At 32.2% G+C, this 6,646-nt stretch overlaps 1 long non-coding RNA gene across 1 annotated transcript; it reads right to left on the bottom strand.

The window, feature by feature from the left end:
* Positions 1 to 537: 537 nt before the first annotated feature.
* LOC145125487 (uncharacterized) lies at positions 538 to 3,497 on the bottom strand. The gene is made up of 3 exons (XR_013716013.1): positions 2,901 to 3,497; positions 1,816 to 2,724; positions 538 to 866 (listed from the first exon to the last, which is right to left on the bottom strand). It is a non-coding gene; the product is annotated as an uncharacterized LOC145125487 (long non-coding RNA).
* Positions 3,498 to 6,646: the final 3,149 nt, after the last annotated feature.

The following is a 6,646-nucleotide window of genomic DNA, read 5'->3' as shown; positions in this document are numbered from 1 at the left end:
TGAACATTATTACTTAATTGTTGGGTTTTAGATTGATGTATAAATCCATTACATTTGTTAGTTTGATTTTAATGTTTATCATGGAATTAAAGAGTACATGAACACAGTGAATACTCAAGGCAAGCATGATGTTTGGGGTGGCATAGTGTTAGAACGAAACAAAACAAAAGAAACATTGTAATGTTGTGACTGACCCACCTTCATAACTTCCATATATCCATATGTGTGTATTCATTCTCTCAATAAAATGAAAACTTTAGTTACCATTATTCATATGAACTTTGACTCATTTAAGTGTGTGATTGTATCGAAAAGTAAAATAAGAGATGGTCTTTAACATTAATATAACACTGCACATCCCATCATAATCATTTTGCATTAAACTTTTCCTATGAGTTGGAAAAATAGTGATATTAATACAATTTCATTAAAATGTAAAAATCCTTAATTGAAAACAAAATCAATTACATATAAACACTGTAGGTAACAGATCAAAGCAACTTATAGTCGAATAAGTTATTGAATCAAATCAAACCAGGTCCTGAACAAGATTAGTGACAACAAATTGTTAATCATATACATGAAAATAATTTTTTGACTTTATCTCATCACGAAAATAATTGCAACTATATTAGTCATGTCCTGCAATTGCAACCACAAACACTCGCCAGGATTCAAACAGGATGTCTTCTAAGGAAACAATGTCAAATATACAAAAAACTATATTATTTACTCATATTATATCACACTCTTCATCATAAACATAGACTTGATAAAATTATAAGTTGCGCTAAAAGTATACATCATCTCTTTGTTTTGTCCCTTCGCATGCATAATCAGTTGTAGAGTCAAGTATAACCTACATTCTGCAAAAACATTGAGTTGGGATCAATGGAGACACTAAAAGAACATGAAAAGATGGTTGAACCTGCTTCATAATTGAAAAAAATGGTTTCCCGTTTTTTCATGCATAACATGTATAAGCATAAGTTTTTTTTTAAAAAAAAAAGTTGTTTCAAACTCTCTCCTGGGTGGACTCATCAATAATGAATGAAACTTAGTCCTCTGTTTAGTTATCAATGGGTTGTTTCATTTAAAAATAGATAATTTAGTCAAGTGACTAAGTAACAAAGAAAGAACAAAGTTGCCAGAGAGCTCCCAAATCATACACATCACAGTGTTCAAATTGGTTAAAAAAGTCCCAAGAAGTTTAAATATCCACATTCTCTTGTTAGAAAGACCTGATAAATGTATCCTTAGGTTTGCTTTCGGAAAAGATACCATTTTAAAATTTTCCTATTTGACATCCCCATTTGGAAATTTTCTTCAAATGCGTAAAAGCTTTTGCAAAACATACTTATTCTTCATAACTAAAATGTCAATTAGGTCAAACAAAATTAGGCAAAAAGGAGCAAATCATAACGGGTTTTAGTTTTTACCCCATATTACCCGAAAGCACCTTAAACATGTCTAATTTGGTATAGAGTAACCACCAAAGAAAAATAGTGGAGAAATAAACACAAAAGCTACAGGAGCAAAGTAGAGCCAGGGGCAAAATCGTCCAACTAAGAAAAAAGCAACAAACATGGGATAAATCGACCCAAATGAAGAGTCGTAGCTAGATAAGCACAACCAACACAAGAGCAAGACAGTCGAGAGAAACCCCAAACCAAACTCGATCAAAATGAAGTGGGGGCAGAACTATCAAAAAGGGGCAATTATGCCTAAATTTATATCAATACATGCTTACACATGTTGTAGCCATGTAGGCATAAGGAAAAAGGAGCTACTAAGTCAGATTAGAGAAAGAGATACCTTGCATCAGAACCAAGGATAACCAAATCCTTCATTAAACATTTTGGTTTCAACCGGTTGGCCACCATATACCTTTACAGGAACACTTCTAAAGATTAATCCCTGAAGTTCTTCACATGATAAGATAAAATTTTCAAGTCTCACATAATGTAAAAATAAGAAAAATATATCATAACTACCAATATTTAAAATGCGCTCAGTTTACTTGTTTCCATCAATTTTAAAGAACATTGATAGCTTTAATCTCAAAAAATCGTCCAAATCTGAGACCCTGCTCAAATCCTTATTTTCAGTAGCTTCTTTATGTAATAAAATTGAAAACATTTAAATACTTTAGATATAAAATAAAAGCAACAGTCGTAATACCTTGAAAGTGAAACTTATAATGAGAAAATAAATCAAACCCATACGTTGTAACTCACTGATTCTTAATAGACTTGAAAGGAGAGAATGAGACAACCAAAGAACAATGCTACTGACAGTTTCACCAATAAATAACTGAGGGTAAAGCTGTAACATTATTTTGATCAATTCATTATGATTTTTTACCCTGGAGACGAGTTCAAGATGACTTTCTTTGACATTTTGTTACAATAGCAATAAAAATCAAAACCCATATGAACCAAATCTAACATAGCAAAAGATAAAGTCTTAATGTATTGCAGACAAAAACATATGGTTAGGAAAAATAAATACTTAGATGCATTTGTACCACCATTGCTGAAACTGAACTATATATAAAGAAGAACCATTAATGAAACGGGATAAGATCAAACAATATAAGTTTTGTGAAAAACATGTGTTTTTGAGGAAGGTTAACAAACCAATCAATGAAGAATTCGACGGGATGAACCATCCTTCCAAGCACCTGGTTAATACTTCGGAAATCCCATAAAATCAAGTGTCACCCTAAAAAATCAGAAGCATATTAGTGTTTCTTCATATCAGTAAGTGCTAAATGGTGGTGGCGATGGTAGTGCATAGGGTTTTTTAGATATATATATATATATATATATATATATATATATATATATATATATATATAGAGAGAGAGAGAGAGAGGAATCATGTATGATGTATACTACCAGAGTTCCGACAGTGGCTGATTTATGAGATTGATTCTAGGGTTCCGGTGGTGGCTGATGGCGGTGAAGAAGGTGGCGGCATTGACAAAACCGAAATCTATCCGTATTAACCAATTTCAAGAAACTTTTGTGAGTAAGGATTCGATTCAATTAGAAATGTCTTCCCTTGCATTGACAAAACCACAAAAAAAAAATCGCAGAGTATATCAAAACGATGTTTTTATGTGATAACTGAAATCAGAGGTTATTTTTGTTGAGATTGCAAATGGGAAAAAAAGGAGGGGATGGAATTTAATGGTGGTCGTTCGATTTTAGAGAGAGATGACTGGTACGATGACAGTGCGATGGGTGTAATTTTAATCCGGTGTGCTGATGATTGGTCTGGCGGTGGAGGGTGGTGACCATTGAATAGGGTCGCTAATGGATGAGATGGTGAGGACGGTGATAAATGTTCGTGATAGTCGAATTTTTGATCCTGGTTGGTGGTTTCAAGAAGTGATACAGATGAAGGGTTTATAGAGATAAGCGAAAGCATAGGGTTTCCAAAGCATATTGAAATTTCAATTTTTGTTAAGAAATATCGGGAATAAACGATATATGCGGAAGAGATATGGTTGGTTACAGAATATCGGGAGTGGACGATTATTTTATTCATTTGATATTTGAAGGTTTAGTTTAAAAATGTGACTATTTGGTTTATATGGTTGTACGACTTAACATAAGCTTAAACATTTTAACGTTTTAAAAAATAATATTATTATATTCAATTTATTTTTTACAAATAATTAGATTTCTTTTATAAGATAGTATATATATATATATATATATAAAATAACATTTGGAGGGTATGTGTTAGCAAAGGCTAGTTTAAGGATAGGCTATAGATGTAAGAATCAAACCTCTAAAAAATTGTTCGTAAATACTAATACTCAACCACAACACCAAAATCGAAGTGATGTTTACGTATCATCAAGCATTTCAAATTTGTACATGAGACGAATTCTGACAATGTTTCTAGTCAAAGTGGCGGCTTCACATTCGTTTCCCTTTAATGGGTCTTTCTGAATACTTGTGTCGATATTTATATCCATATCCCTTTAATGGGTCTTTGATCTTCATAGCAAACTTTATAGGCCTTATGATAAAAATATGTACTGTATATCTTCAAGCATGATATATATATATATATATATATATATATATATATATATATATATATATATATATATAACTTATCATCGAAGTTATTCTACATCTTGCATGAAGGATCATGAAAGAACTTTGTGGTGGTTGGATTATATTTCAATGAATTGTGGTGTTAGATGAGATCTACTTAAGTCGGAACAAAGAATACATTTATTACTTTAGATAACCACAAGTAGTTGGGGAGTGGATAATTAATTTGTGATGAGTGGATGAGAATATGTGTTCTTAATTTTATTAATATACCAGGTTACAAACCCGTATAATACATGGGTGAGATATAAAAGAGTTCAGAAAAAAGTTAAAATATTATATATAATTAAAAATATGAAAATAATTCTTTGTATATAGGGATTTATATATTAAAAAATTTTATTTGAATATGTTTAAATCATTCTATGAAGAATACCGAGAATTAATTGTTATTCAATATTAAACACCTTATTTTTACGGGTTTATATCAAGTGAATTTAAAAAGCATTACAAAAATAGTAAGAAATTAAAATGTTAAATGAAGACTACATGGAAAAAATATGACATTCAGTTTTAAAATCCTTAAAATTTGGGATTTATGTCAATAGAAATAAAAAATAAATAAATAATACTACGAAAATGACATTTGACATCATTGTGCATAAAAATGTGACATGTGTCAATCAAAATGTTTCTTTTATTATAATAGGGATTAGATGAGATCTTCTTAAATAGGAATTATAATAGGGATTATAATAGGAACAAAGAATACATTTATTACTTTAGATAACCACAAGTAGTTGGGGAGTATATGATGCGATTGCGAAAGGTAGCCTCTTAATTTCCAATTTGGGTCCTGATTGCAAATGGGTAAACTCCGAAAAGGATGTTGGTTGCATGAAGGATGTTAATTGCTAATAGGGTGTTGGTTGCAATTGGATGCGACCGACTACGAACGATCGCAAGCCGTCGTAGTCACTAGTGGATCCGATCCGAACGCGAACCATTTTGGAATGAGGTTGGATGCGATTCCAATTGTTGTGACAGGTTACGACTGGTTCCGAACCATCACAACGAATCGCAGTTTTGTAAATCCCTAAAATTTCTTGATGTATCAATCTGATCCACTTGATGGTGCAGAATCTCAATCAAGTGGATGATGCAAGATAGAATGGAGAAGAAGAAGATGAACTTGATGAATATTCAATGTATTGATGATATGAATGATGATCCAACATAAGATTCACACACACACACACTTCTTCTTTCTAACTTTCTCTCTCTAGAACTCCCCTCCTTACAATATGGCCAACATATGTCTCACCCACTCACACTCCTAATGACAAGATATATATATATATATATATATATATATATATATATATATATATGGATCGAAAACCCAAGGCCCAAACCCAATTGCTTGACCGAAAACACATGAGTTTTCGGTCCAAGCTACAACAAAAACCAAGACCGTTTTCTGTAACATCCCCAAAATCACGGCCAGAAAAGACCGATTTGTTTATGTTTTGTTTTATAAAATTAGAGCAATCCTTTGATTAAAAGAGTTGCGGAATTTATTCCCAAAACAAAATATGATAAGAATCTATCAAAACTTTTCTTAAAGAAGTGTATTTTCATTAAATAACAAAATCTCGGGATTTCATGTTCCGATACAGACCAAAAGCATAAACAGTATAAAATAGACCTTACACTAGTTATTTATAACTACTGATCTATAATCCAAAATCTCTCATCAAGTCCACCAACTTATACTCTTGTGCCATTATCTGTAATGCAAAGAAAACTGAGTGGGTCAGGCTTGGGAGCCTGGTGAGCATATAGGGTTTTCAACCCACAATAATATAATTATTATATTCAATCATCAAACAATCAACCCAATTACCCACCCCCATTATCTTCATTTAATCTTTCCTAAAGATATTATCCTAAGGGTCATCTGCTATATTATATTTACCTCTCATCTCCTTACATCTTATTTCTTTATATGTTTGTTCCTAAGAACTTTTCCTAAGGATCATCGCCTACATCGCATAGACAATACTAATTCGGGGATTACTCCCTCAATATGTGTCTAGTAAGGGTTAGGGTATCATCGCATGATTACGCAGCCACGACATCGCCTGGACTCGTAAATCATAATAAGGGTTAGACTATCATCGCATGAATACGCAGCCACAACATCGCCTGGACTCGTAATCATAATAAGGGTTAGACTATCATCGCATGAATACGCAGCTGCAACATCGCCTGGACTCGTAATTCATCACCTATCTATCATCACCTAATTATCATCACCATTATATCCTCACCTATCTCTTATCACATTATTTCATCACACACCAACTATTTCATCTACACATGTTCTACCCAACATATTTGTAGATATAAATTACATATACAGTTTAAAACTATTTAAAAACTCGTATAAAACATTCATTCAGCATCCATCTCAAGTAAACAAACAATGTATAAACACATAGCACGTATTTCATAGCAAATACTTCATATCTATGTGTTAGAAGAAAGTAACTACACACTCACTTGAT

The sequence above is a fragment of the Lactuca virosa genome, chromosome 7, assembly GCF_052849685.1.
Source record: "Lactuca virosa cultivar CGN04683 chromosome 7, Lactuca_virosa_CGN04683_v6, whole genome shotgun sequence".
Classification (NCBI taxonomy): Eukaryota; Viridiplantae; Streptophyta; class Magnoliopsida; order Asterales; family Asteraceae; genus Lactuca; species Lactuca virosa.
The sequence above is the reverse complement of the archived record's forward strand: the minus strand, read 5'-3'. Positions and strand labels throughout refer to the sequence as shown.